The 12,757-nt window shown below is 42.3% G+C and overlaps 1 protein-coding gene across 2 annotated transcripts in view; it reads left to right on the top strand.

Moving 5' to 3' along the window:
* The window catches only part of Ptp10D (Protein tyrosine phosphatase 10D), a 325,242-nt gene that overhangs the window by 93,535 nt on the left and 218,950 nt on the right, over nt 1–12,757 (top strand). The gene's annotated exons all lie outside the window — the stretch shown is intronic.

The raw sequence follows: 12,757 nt of genomic DNA, 5'->3' as shown, positions 1-12,757 counted from the left end.
GTTCGTGTCTTTGTCCTCCGCGGGTGGAGGGAGGAGGTACGTGGGCGGGTGTGGGCAAAGGATATGGCGGGGGTGGCAAAAGGCGCATCCGTCTCGCATCCCACCGCGTGAGCGTACTACTACTTAAAACAGCAGAACGAGAGACGGGACGAGGGGAGAGAGGGTTGAGTATTGCAGTGGAGAAGGTGTGAGAGAGGGGGGGTGGGGTGTATTTGTGGGGGGAGGGAAAGGGGTAAAAAAGGTGCCGGTATGGAGGAGGGAGTTACTTCGTGGGAGGAGCGTGGAGGGGTGAGGAATGAACGGAAGAGAGAATCGTGTGAACCTTCTCCCCTTCAGGAGACGACTCTGCCCGCAGAATGGCCGGCTGTTGCCACAGCTACTCGCACATTGGACCTCGACTAACATAAGAACCTCTCTGCATTCACAAGACCGACGTGCAGTTCTTCGATTCTACTATATGTATTTCATCTGGAGTCCAACCTTTTCGTGGAATAAGCAGGCAGTGGCAGACGGAAATGAATCTCAATTTATGTCGTGAGAAATAATTGAGCAAGGGTTAATACTACTACTACATTATTACTCTCGTGTTAACCGCCATTCCTGTAGCATATTATTAATAGTGGTAGTCCACCGATTAAGGTTGTTTTTCAGATGGCCTCCCAGACTAACCACCCATAAATGTCTAAGCCTCGCCTAACAAGACACAACTAACAACACAACACTACAATAAACCCATCTTCAATTCCACATACTCCTTTCCCCATTCATTTCACCCGACATGCTTCATCGTCCTTACATTCTCCCCTTCCCAGTCCACTTTTTCAGTCTTCAACATTCCACAACCACTCAATATGCCCTGCATCCACCTTCCCTGCCTACTTTGGACCTCTTCCAACAGCCCGCTCTTCCATTCTGCCTAGTACCTCTTCATTTGTTTACCTTTCGGTCCATTTTACTTTTTCCATTCTTCTCCAAACCATAATGAAGTAATGGGTTCACAGATGCGGAGAAATAATACAACTAACTTCAAAATGATGTCGAATTCCGGGACTGTCAGACGCTGGAATACATCACATGCTGTACGAATCTAGCGTACAATACCCTTGATACTGACAAAAATTACGTACCGTCCTGCTAAGTTATTTTCTTCTAGTGCGTAAGAGGGAGGAAAATAATATGTTATGGACTACAAAAAACGGATAGAAGTATGAGGGGTTGGAGTAAAAGCAAGATATATCTCGCGAGTAAAGGTATTTGTACCTAGCGTACCTAAGTTGTAAACAGATCCACGACGAAGTGCATTGGTTTACATTAATCGACCGAAATCTCGGTTGACCATTTATCAGACTTACTACCTATGGCCAATCATGTGAATATACTAGTACAAGTGGAAGAATCGAAATCCAAATGGTAATCAAAGATAATTTCCCTCTTAACTAACAGTTGCTCATTCACCCCTTGAGTTCCAACCCGTCAGCCGCCGGCCCCGTGGGGAAGTGCGATGTTTGACATTGAAAAACAAACAGCGGTGAGAATTGAATCACTATAATCATCAGTGATAATCAATGCTTTGATTGATGTGACACCGCCCTTCGCCCAGTTCTCTCAACAGTTAACCTCGTCTAGGCCTTCAGAGTAAGTTGAACACCTAAGGCAAATATTCCAATCGCATTCACATAAAAGACTGCACAATCAAAGGACATAGGAGGTGCGACCATTTGTTACCACCTCCCACCCCTCAACCCCACGCGGACGACATTGACCTTCGAAGGACCGAATAGTTCCAATGAGATCTCAATACTAGGAAGGTATTTGTATTTCAGTAAGGACCATGACACGCAAAATCATTTGTCTTTAGGTGTCACGTGCGTTCCTCTTTTCCCTGTAAAACTGTGTAATAGAAAATGATTCCTCATTTTTCCCATTCCGAACATCTAACCGATCAAACCATTATTTCAACCTTCTTTCTTTTTTTTCTTAACGAAAATGTTTAAGCTATAATTTTTAAAGAGTAGGGTGCCCAAACAGTGGGGAGAGGAAAATTTTCGGCATGAGAGGTACGGAAAGGATAGGAATAGTCACGTTGTAAGGGATGACGGGTGGTAAAAGATGAACAAAATTGAGGGAGAATATATCGTAGTGTACAGAGTGTCGCAATAGGTGTCGGGTTAGGTAAAGTCTATAAATATAGCAGAGGGCCAATAGTTTCAGTTTATACCAGTTCTTGTACGTGGAATAATACGAGGCAAACGCGAAATGATTTCACAACCAAAAGGAATTTCATACTTATCGTGGGGAATTTCGATTCCCATATCATAATAACGGTTCGGATATCAAATTCTTGACTTCTTCAAAAACATATTAGGCCCGTATCTCCATTTCTTTCATAGATACCCAATAAGAGATTTGACCTCATCCCGATATATCCCCGAATGAGTAGCCACCTTAACTGCGCCAGGTGCATCTCTAGGCACCCTTCAGTAGGCTTTCGTGGTGAGGGGCTGCCCGTGGAATAGTAAAACGAACATTCATAAAAAGAAGGGAGATTTCGGACCTTTGGACAAAGAAATAAGGTAAATACAGAATTAATGGTAAGAGTACCGGACAAGGTAGGATTTGAAAGGACACAGTCACCACGGGATCACTGTATTTATAAACCTCACCTAACACGACAATATGACACCTTTCTATCAAAGGGTTTATTATAGTGTACCTGTAGTGAGAGGTGAATTCTCCCTACAAAAAACCGTTCTTCAAACCCGCGTATCCTCTTTGTCTTCTTCTTTCCGTCTGACATTCCTATCCTTTTCTTCCCACTACTACCTCGCTTGGCCAACGTTCTCCCCTCTATTATAGTCTTCATCATTCCATCTTTAATCAAAATGCTCTTGATCCACTTGTCTTTCCTCTTTTAGTTTTCTCCCATTACTTACTGGTGAACTATTTTACTTTTTACGCTTATACTCTTGTCTCAACGAACAAGTTTCCGATCCCTGCAAATCTCCGCTCCATGTAGAAGGTTTCAATATTTTTTTCTTTCTGTTATTTATAACTTCACTCGTATAAATGGTCTTATCTTTAAAACTGTACATGTTATGACGATCTAAACTATATTATTAGAAGTCCTCATGAGAGGGATTTCCAACCAAATACGTAACTACAGAAATGCGGTGTAATGAATTTTTGGTAAAAGAAATTCATGCACCGTTACACCTTTAGAGTTGCAGAGGTAGACATGGGAATTGATCACAAAGTAAAATACCTGAGAAATGCACTGTCTTCGTACGTAATCTGGGGAAGGAGCATTAGGAGCATCTGTAGAGCTGCATTTAAGAAACAGTTTCATCAAACGAGCAGTGGGAAAACATTCGAACTGAAAAGGTAAATGGATCTGCTATTCCGCGTATGTTCATTATATCTCACCTTGAACCCGCGTCGAGTGTCGGGGAGCCTGTCGAGATTGGAACTAATTCCGGATTTGAACAGGAAACAGAGAAAATCCATCCGTTTCGTGAAGAATTGTTATGAACGAACAGAAAACATCTCATTATCATTGTGGCTCTATTAATAGTGGAAATTCTTTACCCTTGCGTTATTCTTGAACAGGAGATATCACGTATGATTGTCCGGATTTCCCGTGGTAAAATTATGCTAAACACCATTTTAATCAATGGTTACCCTATTTTCTAATTACTGGTGACACAATGCCCCCTGACGCACATCTTAGGCGGCTTGTGGGGGAAATGAAGATGGAGGGTTTATAAAGCATTCAAGCAGGTAGAAAAGAGAAGCTACAATGGTAACTGTAAGGGGAAAATTTTTTAATAATTCGCGGAAATGTTTCAGAAGTTCAATTATAGTTAGTGGATTCAAGGATAGTGTCTAACTGTTGTAACCGCGGTAGAGTGAATGCAGTGATTTTTGTTACCGCCTCACGGAGGAGTTGGTACCAGGGGTCTGGTGGCGAAGCAAATCTGACTGACCGGAGGCTGGGCAAACCCGGTGCTTGACCAGTGGTTTCCCTTTCCGAGGTAACAGCGCCCAACCATTATCTTTCCTTTTACGGTCGCTACCATTTATCCAAAATTTTCAATTTCCCAGCCTTCCTCTTCTTCCTCCCTAACTCGCACCTTCCTTCGCCGCCACCTGCTCCTTACCTCCTCCTCCTCAATTCCCCTGTTCTCTCTCTGACTCATAACCCTTGCCTCAAAAACTTCTTAAAACCTGTCTTTTCTCGACCACTTCTCGAATTTCCCTACTGCTCTCCCTGCATCCCCTCGTCTTTCCCCCTTCCCCACCACCCTCCATCTTCGTTCCAGCCTCCATCATGCTGATATCAACCTCCCTCTCCTGCTCCCTCCGTCCTCTTTTCCCTTCACACATTTACAGGTTGCATGGAAATTTTTAAGTCTTCAGTTTTCCTTTATTTTTAATTGAATATCAATTCCGGCTCTTAATGGCGGAGGATATGTGTATATATACATTGTCCGTAAATAGCTTTTTATTGAGCTTTTAATATTATTTCACTTTACTTGCATCGTCGCATGTAATTCGCATTTGAAAATTCTTCGTTTTCTAAACTATTCAATTCTATTCATCATCCCTTCGTCGTCTCGCCCAAAAATAAAGAAGACTATCTATTTATTATCTTTCCCCGTGAAAATTTTGGCGAGGAAAAATAATTTAAGTTAAAAAGATTGAGGCGCCGTTCCTTCTTCGGGTGCTCGTCGAATTGAAATAAAGTTTAAATGCAGGATTTTATGAAGCGAAAGAATAAACGAAGGCCTATTCATGGAATATTTGCTTACAAGTATTTGCTGGTTCTATGATACAAGGAATAACAAGGGTGTCAAGTCTCAGGAAATATTTTGGCCATTTATCGTAAGACAAATCATTCATAGCATAATGATTAGCGTGAAGATGTTAACCAATGTAAACAAGCTTAACTTCGGATTTCTCTCCTCTCATCAATATCGTTTATTTTTCTTTCACTAAGTATTATGTTTCGTGATTATGACTGTTATGATTTCGAAGTTCACGAGAGTAAGTCCTTGTACAGTATTTAATTAGTGACGCCGAGGTGGAACAAAGACTGATGCCTCGCTCCTTAAGGGTAAATTTATTGATTAACTTGTAGCTTTTACTGGCTATAATCTACGTGTCGGATTAAAAAATCCTCCCCTTTCCATTCCTCTGTGCTCTTTCACGAAATTAAACGCTTATTCGTCTCCCCTGACCTTCGGGATTCTCCAATCTCGCCAGAACGCCGCTCCCTCCATCCGGCCGTCATTATTTTAGTCATTATTCAACACTTTCCTGTCCATTCTCCGTACCCAAGTGCCTATGGTTTCTCTCCCCTTCCCTCTCGTCCTCCGCCGACTTTCCTCATTCGGTTTTCTACTGTCGTCAATTAAAATTCGCGGTCTTTTTTTGTTACTCCATTTATTATAGAGTAGAAGTTATAAGGGCAGGCGACCGACAGCTAAAGCTATCTGTACAGGGATAGGAGGGTAATTTGGTAGAGGTAGAATTTTCAGTAAATGGGGGAAGGGTGGAGGAAAGCCCCGTGTCGGCATTAACATAATTTTAACTATAGGCGCCAAGGCGCCCGAAATTTAATGTCCCATCGTAGCGTACTCCTTTTCAAGTTTCATCTACAAAGCACTCGATTTGCGATTGATATCCCTGTAAGAAATTCTAATAAATGCTTTGTAAATGGATGTCAGGACATCATCGAATTTCTGCAATGACACGAGTAGAAGGACCGACTTCGCTATGTAAATGCAAGGTTCCATATTTCAAATGGTTCTATGTGAGTAGAGGAAAGACGCAGCCCCTAACAGGACACAGGGAATAAGTGTGGGAAAAGGAAGGATTGGAATAAGGGTAGGTTTAGAAGAGTGATTGAATGTTACAGGAAAGGGTAAAAATGAGACCGAAAAATTTAGATGTGACTCCTGTGTACAGGTGGTCACATAGAAGAAGAGTTGGATGTGTTGCTTGAGCAGCAGGAGGAAATAAATGAGAACACATACTTAAAGAAAATGCCTGTTAGTGTTTGGGTATCGGGACCCAGTAAGGTATTAGGAAGAAATGGTTAGCAGATATAGGGAACTTTGTTTGTATTACTGCGGAGGTTTATTAAATGGGTATGGCGAAAGAAAGGATTTATAGAACCCGGTTCCGGCCACATCTTTAACGTAGGGGTACTCACGGAAAATTCAAGCATATAACGGGAGTGAACAATATACAGAAAGATTTCAGAATAGAATCATCAGTTAACATAATTTCATGAGGACAGATAATGATTGGAATCAATACTTAATGTTTACAAAATGTGATTTATGATTCAAATTGATTACAATGTGGAAAAGTGTACGAGGTAAAATCCAGTAGCTACTCAAGTAATTAGAACAAAAAGCAAGTATATTACTAGGAATGAGAGTATGGATACAACGAGAGGGTTGGGATAATAAAAATAATAGGAATAAGACTTGATTTAGTTCTTGTTTTTTGAGTTACACCGTAGTAATTGTAAGAGAAACTTGGGGAAGGTTTGGGGATAAGAAAATTCGTAGTTGGGAAGGTTAATGAGCCAGATTTTTGAATGATAAGGTTTTAGTTAGCCCGTCAGCCGTGACATTGCCGAAATTGTTGAGTGGAGCAAATAATCAGCGTGAGGGAAATTGGCTGAAAAGATATCAAAATAAGCGAAAGTAATGAGTTTCTGAGAAATTGTGGGTTAAGATAAGAATTAAGGGATGGGATAATGGATTTGGGAGGGAAACTTCTAGTATTTGAGTAACGTAATGGATGAAACTGAACTTTAGCAAAACTTAAAAAAACCCTCTACGAAACGATATTAATTAATTCCCGGGAATCTTCGGATAAACACGTTGGGAAAATATTATGTAAATTTTGATGAAGAGTTAAGCTCTTGAAGAGTTAAGAAAATTTGCTTTTTAAGGAACATCCGTGAGTCTATATTAGAAATTATTTAATATTGCTGAGGAGAGAAGAATTCAAAGGAAGAAGTATTCGATGATACAGAAGTGGAAGAAAGGAGGTGGAGTTTGGAGTAGTGGTTGAAGTAGTTCATTATAGATGGTGGAGGTTTAAGGCTGTGGTTGAAAGGAGAATGTAATCTAAACGGGATAGAGGGAGGAAGAGAAGAGAAATTCTGAAGAGAATAATGAGGGTTTGGAGTCTATGAGGAGTTCAAGAAAGGAATGGTGCATTGTAAAAGGCATTTATATTATTCAGAAGATCTTCGGAAGCCAATTTAATGTAAAACATTCAAAGATCGTCCATCTGAGAGCATCCAAAGCATACCTCTACCACCCCGTTATTCTTCCTCAGTAGTCAACCCAAAGACTGTTTGCGATAGGTAAGGATCCGAGATCAACTCGGACTAAGTCGCAATACGCGTAAAACTCACGCATTAGGGTTTACTTCTTCTTTTCCTTTGCCTCCAGTCACTTTCACTCTCTCAAGAAGTTCAAATGTCCAGAAAATGCATTTCATTTAGAGATGACATAGCACGAAGTCATTCTGGTGAACTTATCTAATCGTTATTGCTGTGACTAGTAAACTGGATTTCAATGAAGCATTAACTTATCGAAATACCTGCGCTACTTCTCGGTCCTCTCCGCTAGATATATAAATACATAGAAACCACCCCGACCTGCCTGGCGGTACATCCCATGGGGCTGTTTTATTAAACTAACCACCAACAGTTACCAATAAATTTCACTAATATCAAATAATTTCAAATAGCGCCAACAGGTACCAACAAATTTCAGATGATTACGTGCTAAATAAGCAAGGTAGCAAAACTCATAAATATACTAAAGGTTTCGTGTTGCTGCGCAGAATGATTCAAATTGTATTTAAATTACTGTCACCTTTCATATACCCTTTGATTGCTTTTTATTTGGATAATTCTTGTTTACACCTTGAATAAAAAGAGTAACGTAGAAATTTGTGCGCGGCGTTAGGATCTGGAAATATCAAGGGTCACCAAGTGGGGCATTGGTGTTGGGTTGCCTACCAGCAAAAGGTTATCACCAGAAATGTGGCCAAAATATTATAGTGGTATACGATGAAGATATTATTCATATGCAAAGCGTTTGACATATTTTTTTCAAGGTTTTAATTTTTTAACGCTCACCGGCACTGAATTATTTAAAACAATCCCGGATGCCCGTCGAGGTAGGCGGAGGTGGGGAGCCACCGACCTCAACCGCCCCGAGCCACGCGCCGGGGTGCTGGAGGGCGAGACGGGAATTTCGAGTCCACCCGGTGCGAAAGGGCGGGAGGGAAGGGTTTCCCTCTCACGTGGGCCTCTGGTTTAACGGACCTGCTTGCGAGGCGGGAAGGGCCGCATGGGGAAAGAAGCATGTTGCGCGCGCGGTCACCTTCACACCCGCTTAATAGAGCGGATAGAAAGAGGGAGAGAGAGAAAAAGATCGAAGGGCGAAGATGTTCACCCGAGTCGAGGAAATCCCCGCGAGGTCACACAGGTGATCCCGTGGATGGTCGTGCCCGATTGGCGGTGACTATCCTGCTTTCTACTCCCTCCGTTCATCTCTTTCCTCCTCCCACGGCTTCGGCGAGAGGGCATTGGGCCGGCTCCCCGCTAGGAAGATCGGCGGTGGCTGGGAGGACGTGATAGGAGAGATTTTATTATTTATTACAAAATACCCTGCGGGTCACCGCTAGGGTGTGTGGCAGGGGATGATTACATACCAGACTACTTTAGACCCAAAATAGGTTGCCCTCCTAACGCGGTCGGACGACTTTATTCTGATCCCTTATCGTTCGTGGGAAAAATAACATCTTAAATCTACCTGTTCTACGCGTAGTCTCTCTAATTTTATTTACATGATCTCTCCTACGTAGTACTATGGGGCTGTTTCACCGTGTATTTTCAACATCGTCGCTAAAGAGCCATCCTTCCAATTTATGCAAGAGTTTTAATCTGAAATTTAACCTTCGTTCAGCGAGTGATTCCCATCCTAGCTCTTCTAATAATGTTTATACGCTACTGAGTTTGACATAACAATATATTACAAATCTAGCTCGTCTACGCTGCACGCGATCCAATTCGGCAATTAATCCAACTTTATGAGGATCCCATATACTATTAGCATATTTTAAATAAGGCATAAACAGCGAAAGATAACATTTCTCTTTAACCTTTTCATCATATTTCCCCTATACTCTTCTAATAAATCCTAATTTTGTGTTAGCTTTTCCTTATATTCCCCTTATGTTTCACCCAAGAGAAGTTGTGAGTGAGGGAGACGTGCAAGTATATAATCGAGTCTATAATTTCTATTTCGGTATTTTCTGTTATTCCAAAAGTCATGACTACTCACTTTTTAAAGTTTAATTCTAATTACCAAGTGTTGAGATAGAAGAGAGGGATCGCCTACCACCTACCGTGTGTAGACTTGGCCTTTTAGTCCGTGCAGCATCGAGTTTCGATGTCTTTCGAACAATTGTGTCTCTAAGGGAAACAAACTAAAAAAATTATCGTACATGATATTACGGAGTAGATGTTAGTAGTATTTTAGGAGAACGGAGATAGGATGGTTGCAGTGGCTAATGTACTGGCCTCACATCCTGAGCACCCGGGTTCGAACCCCAGTGGTGTATAAATTTCGAAGATATCTCGATCCCAACTTGGGGTTGTATGTGGAAAGCACGTCTAGTGGAAATCGTCAGATAGGAACAGTGGCGGCCTTGGCGCCTTTCGTTAAGAGTAGACTAAAGCCGACGCCGGGTTTCTCCCCACCGTTCCCCGATTACCTGTAAATCCTACTTCCACCACGTTACCCACCTATCCTCAGTGGCGCAAATAATCTCAGCTGTCGGATTCCTCCCCAAATACTACTCATGCTACTTACAGTTAAAGGAGAAGCAGTGTGTAGGCTATCAGGAACCTCACTGGGTTATTTCGTGGTGATGTCTACTCTCACTTATTAACCAAACCATGATTTGAGTTCTCTGGCTTGGCTTTTTCCTTTCCGAACGAATTTACGATAGGGAAGGGCCGCCTGCACTACATGTACCTCGCGTAATTAATTTTTCTGCCTTGATTTTGTCTTAAGAGTGAGCTGTAGAAGTTAAGTCGAGTTTGTATAAGTCGATCGGCCAATTTTGCAGCCGTGCGGGATTGCTGAAGTGAGTGGTTGCTGCTCGGAATGCTCCGGCCACTTTTCAGGTCTCGCTCCTGCTATCATCCTCACCCTCAGCGTCCGTCCCTTCTCTCTCTTCCCCTCCCTCCTCTCCGCTTGCTCCTACCTCGACCCTTCCGCAACCCGACGACGTCTCACCTTCACCTCTCTCTCTCCTCCTCCGCCCTCCGGTTGGGCGCTTCTTCCCACGCCTGCCACCTTAACGGGGTCGAGGTGCCTCGCGGAAAAAAGACTCCTCAGAAGTTGCCACATCCTTGGATTTGGTCAGGGAGGAAATCCCCGGCGTTACGCGGATCGTTCCCGCGTATTCGAAAGGGGTATTCAGCTCTTCGCTCTCGGGCATGGAAGGACGCGATCGGGTCGATTGACGCGACGGCGATTCGCAAGAATTCGTATCGATAAGGATAGCATGATGCGACTCGATTCGATTATGAAGACAGTGTTCCAGAAATCGACCGCGGACGAATCGATTCGAATCGCGCGACCGGATTAAAGTCGGCATTACCTAATCCTAATTGGATCATTGCATTTCTTTTCGGTAGGACTGCTATTCGGCGATTTCCTTAGTTTATATATTTTTAGAATAGAAAAACGCATCTGTTTGTTTGAAACCGGATCATCAGTATTGATTTGGATGATCGGGAATAGTATTTTAATTTGTTTTCACCAACTGTTTTCTAATGAATTGAGTATGAGTTGTCCAGCTCTAGTACACTTGGATTCCATATCGAAATCCGTCCCAAATTTGCTGTCTTGCCGCGGCGAAAGGTGAGGGAGTATATTTTTTCGGGCGTCGCGTTTCCGCAATAATTATTAGTATATCCTCCCTTATCGCTTACCCTTCCCACCTGATGCTTGCTCCCCCTGCCATACTTCTTTTTGGTGGATCGCGGGCTATTAATGTCGATGTCGAACCCATTCCAAGGGCTAGATCTAACTTTTATCTGGACTCCAGGGCCCAATCAAAAATAACCATGTATGAGTTGCCTTCCAAGCTCAGAGTTACGTAAATGGCTTCACCGTAGAGTACATAGGGCTCGTATGACCTCTACTAGAGCGAAAAGCATTTTCCATTCCTAAAATGGCGTCACTAAAGAGTAAAAGGACTGCATGACGTCCGTTTTCCTCACTTAAGTGGTTTAATGTCCACCTGAATCAATCATCAGTTGAGAGAGACGACTTGGTGTTGGTGTTGTTTAGGAGCAAAACTTATGTCCGTAGGTGCGACAGTGCGAAGGAGGTCAGAAGTCGTGTGATAACGAATTCAAGAAGACTCGGACCATGAGCAGTTTTCAAGTGGGAAAAAGGGACCTCCACGGAAACTTTATAGACGGCCATGAAATCATGGCATTGACATCGTGAAAAATATGAACGTCTTCAGGGTGGTTATGCTAAGAATTAACACAAGTTCCAACGTTCTGGTATAAGCCGTTCGTTAGGAAAAAAATCGGAGACTTTAGATCCTGAAAGTATCTCTCAGAAACTTACAGACAATTTTCGAAGGTCTTATTTGAAAGGGCCCGTTAATACAGATTTATCATTTTCATTGCTAGTCGCTTACTCCATCTTCAGTCTTGGTTTTACTGCTTGCTACGAACTTCTCTCCATCTCTAATACCATGTGATTACACATCATGAATAGAAGCCACACTTTTGAATTATTTCCAGGATTGAAAAGTGAAGTTTGGAGTGGGAATCGTCAATGATCGGTGGTACGGATTTAAAAACATGAGTGGTCAGTCAGGGTGAAGGTGGAGTAAATGGCAATGCCCTCCTCTTTTGCAACCAAAAAAATTGATTCAGTGAAGGGGATACTGCGTCATTTATCATCCTTTCATCCGGGACGAAACCTATGTGGGATTGCGATATTAAATTATACACTACGCCCAAGGGGTTGATTCATCGCATATAAGGCCGTAACACTCTTGCAGTGGTACATAAAGATGCCGCGCTTCTATTTCACTTTCTCACAACACCTGTTGCGAATTTTTTTAATGTATCATTAGGTACACATTTCCACATGCGTAATTAGTATGCCTTAATTATGGTAGAATAATGGTTCCTGTCATCCGTACGATTTACGAGCCTGAGGATGTTTAACGTTCCGTTAAGCATCCCTCTGTCCTACCTTGGGTTGCCCTTGAGGATGTCAGAAGATGTAGCAGCCCATTCTCCCTCCATTTAAATGAATCTCTCTCCTTGAGTCGGAGGAGAATATATTGGAGTATTTGATAGGAAATTTCACGCGATAAAAAAACTGGAAGGATCCTTCTCCTCTTTGAAGAACACAGTTTCAGGCGTTCTCCTCTTCTTTGGTTTCCATTTTGAATTGCTCTACAAACGCTAATGATTTGCCAAGCAACAACAGTATCATCTGGTTGTAAGTGCTATAATTAATTATCTGGATAGGCGAGGTCAGGTTGATAAGTGTGTTACCTTAATGAACACTGCATTAAAATGGTACTTCGACTGCAGCAGATCTCGGTTCATTACTTATCGTCGTAGGGCAAACCTGCTTTCAGAAAGGGAGAGATATGAGATATAGTCGCATTTGAA

This window comes from Hetaerina americana, unplaced genomic scaffold (genome assembly GCF_022747635.1).
Source record: "Hetaerina americana unplaced genomic scaffold, ioHetAmer1.1.p SCAF_8, whole genome shotgun sequence".
NCBI lineage: Eukaryota > Metazoa > Arthropoda > Insecta > Odonata > Calopterygidae > Hetaerina > Hetaerina americana.
The sequence above is the reverse complement of the archived record's forward strand: the minus strand, read 5'-3'. Positions and strand labels throughout refer to the sequence as shown.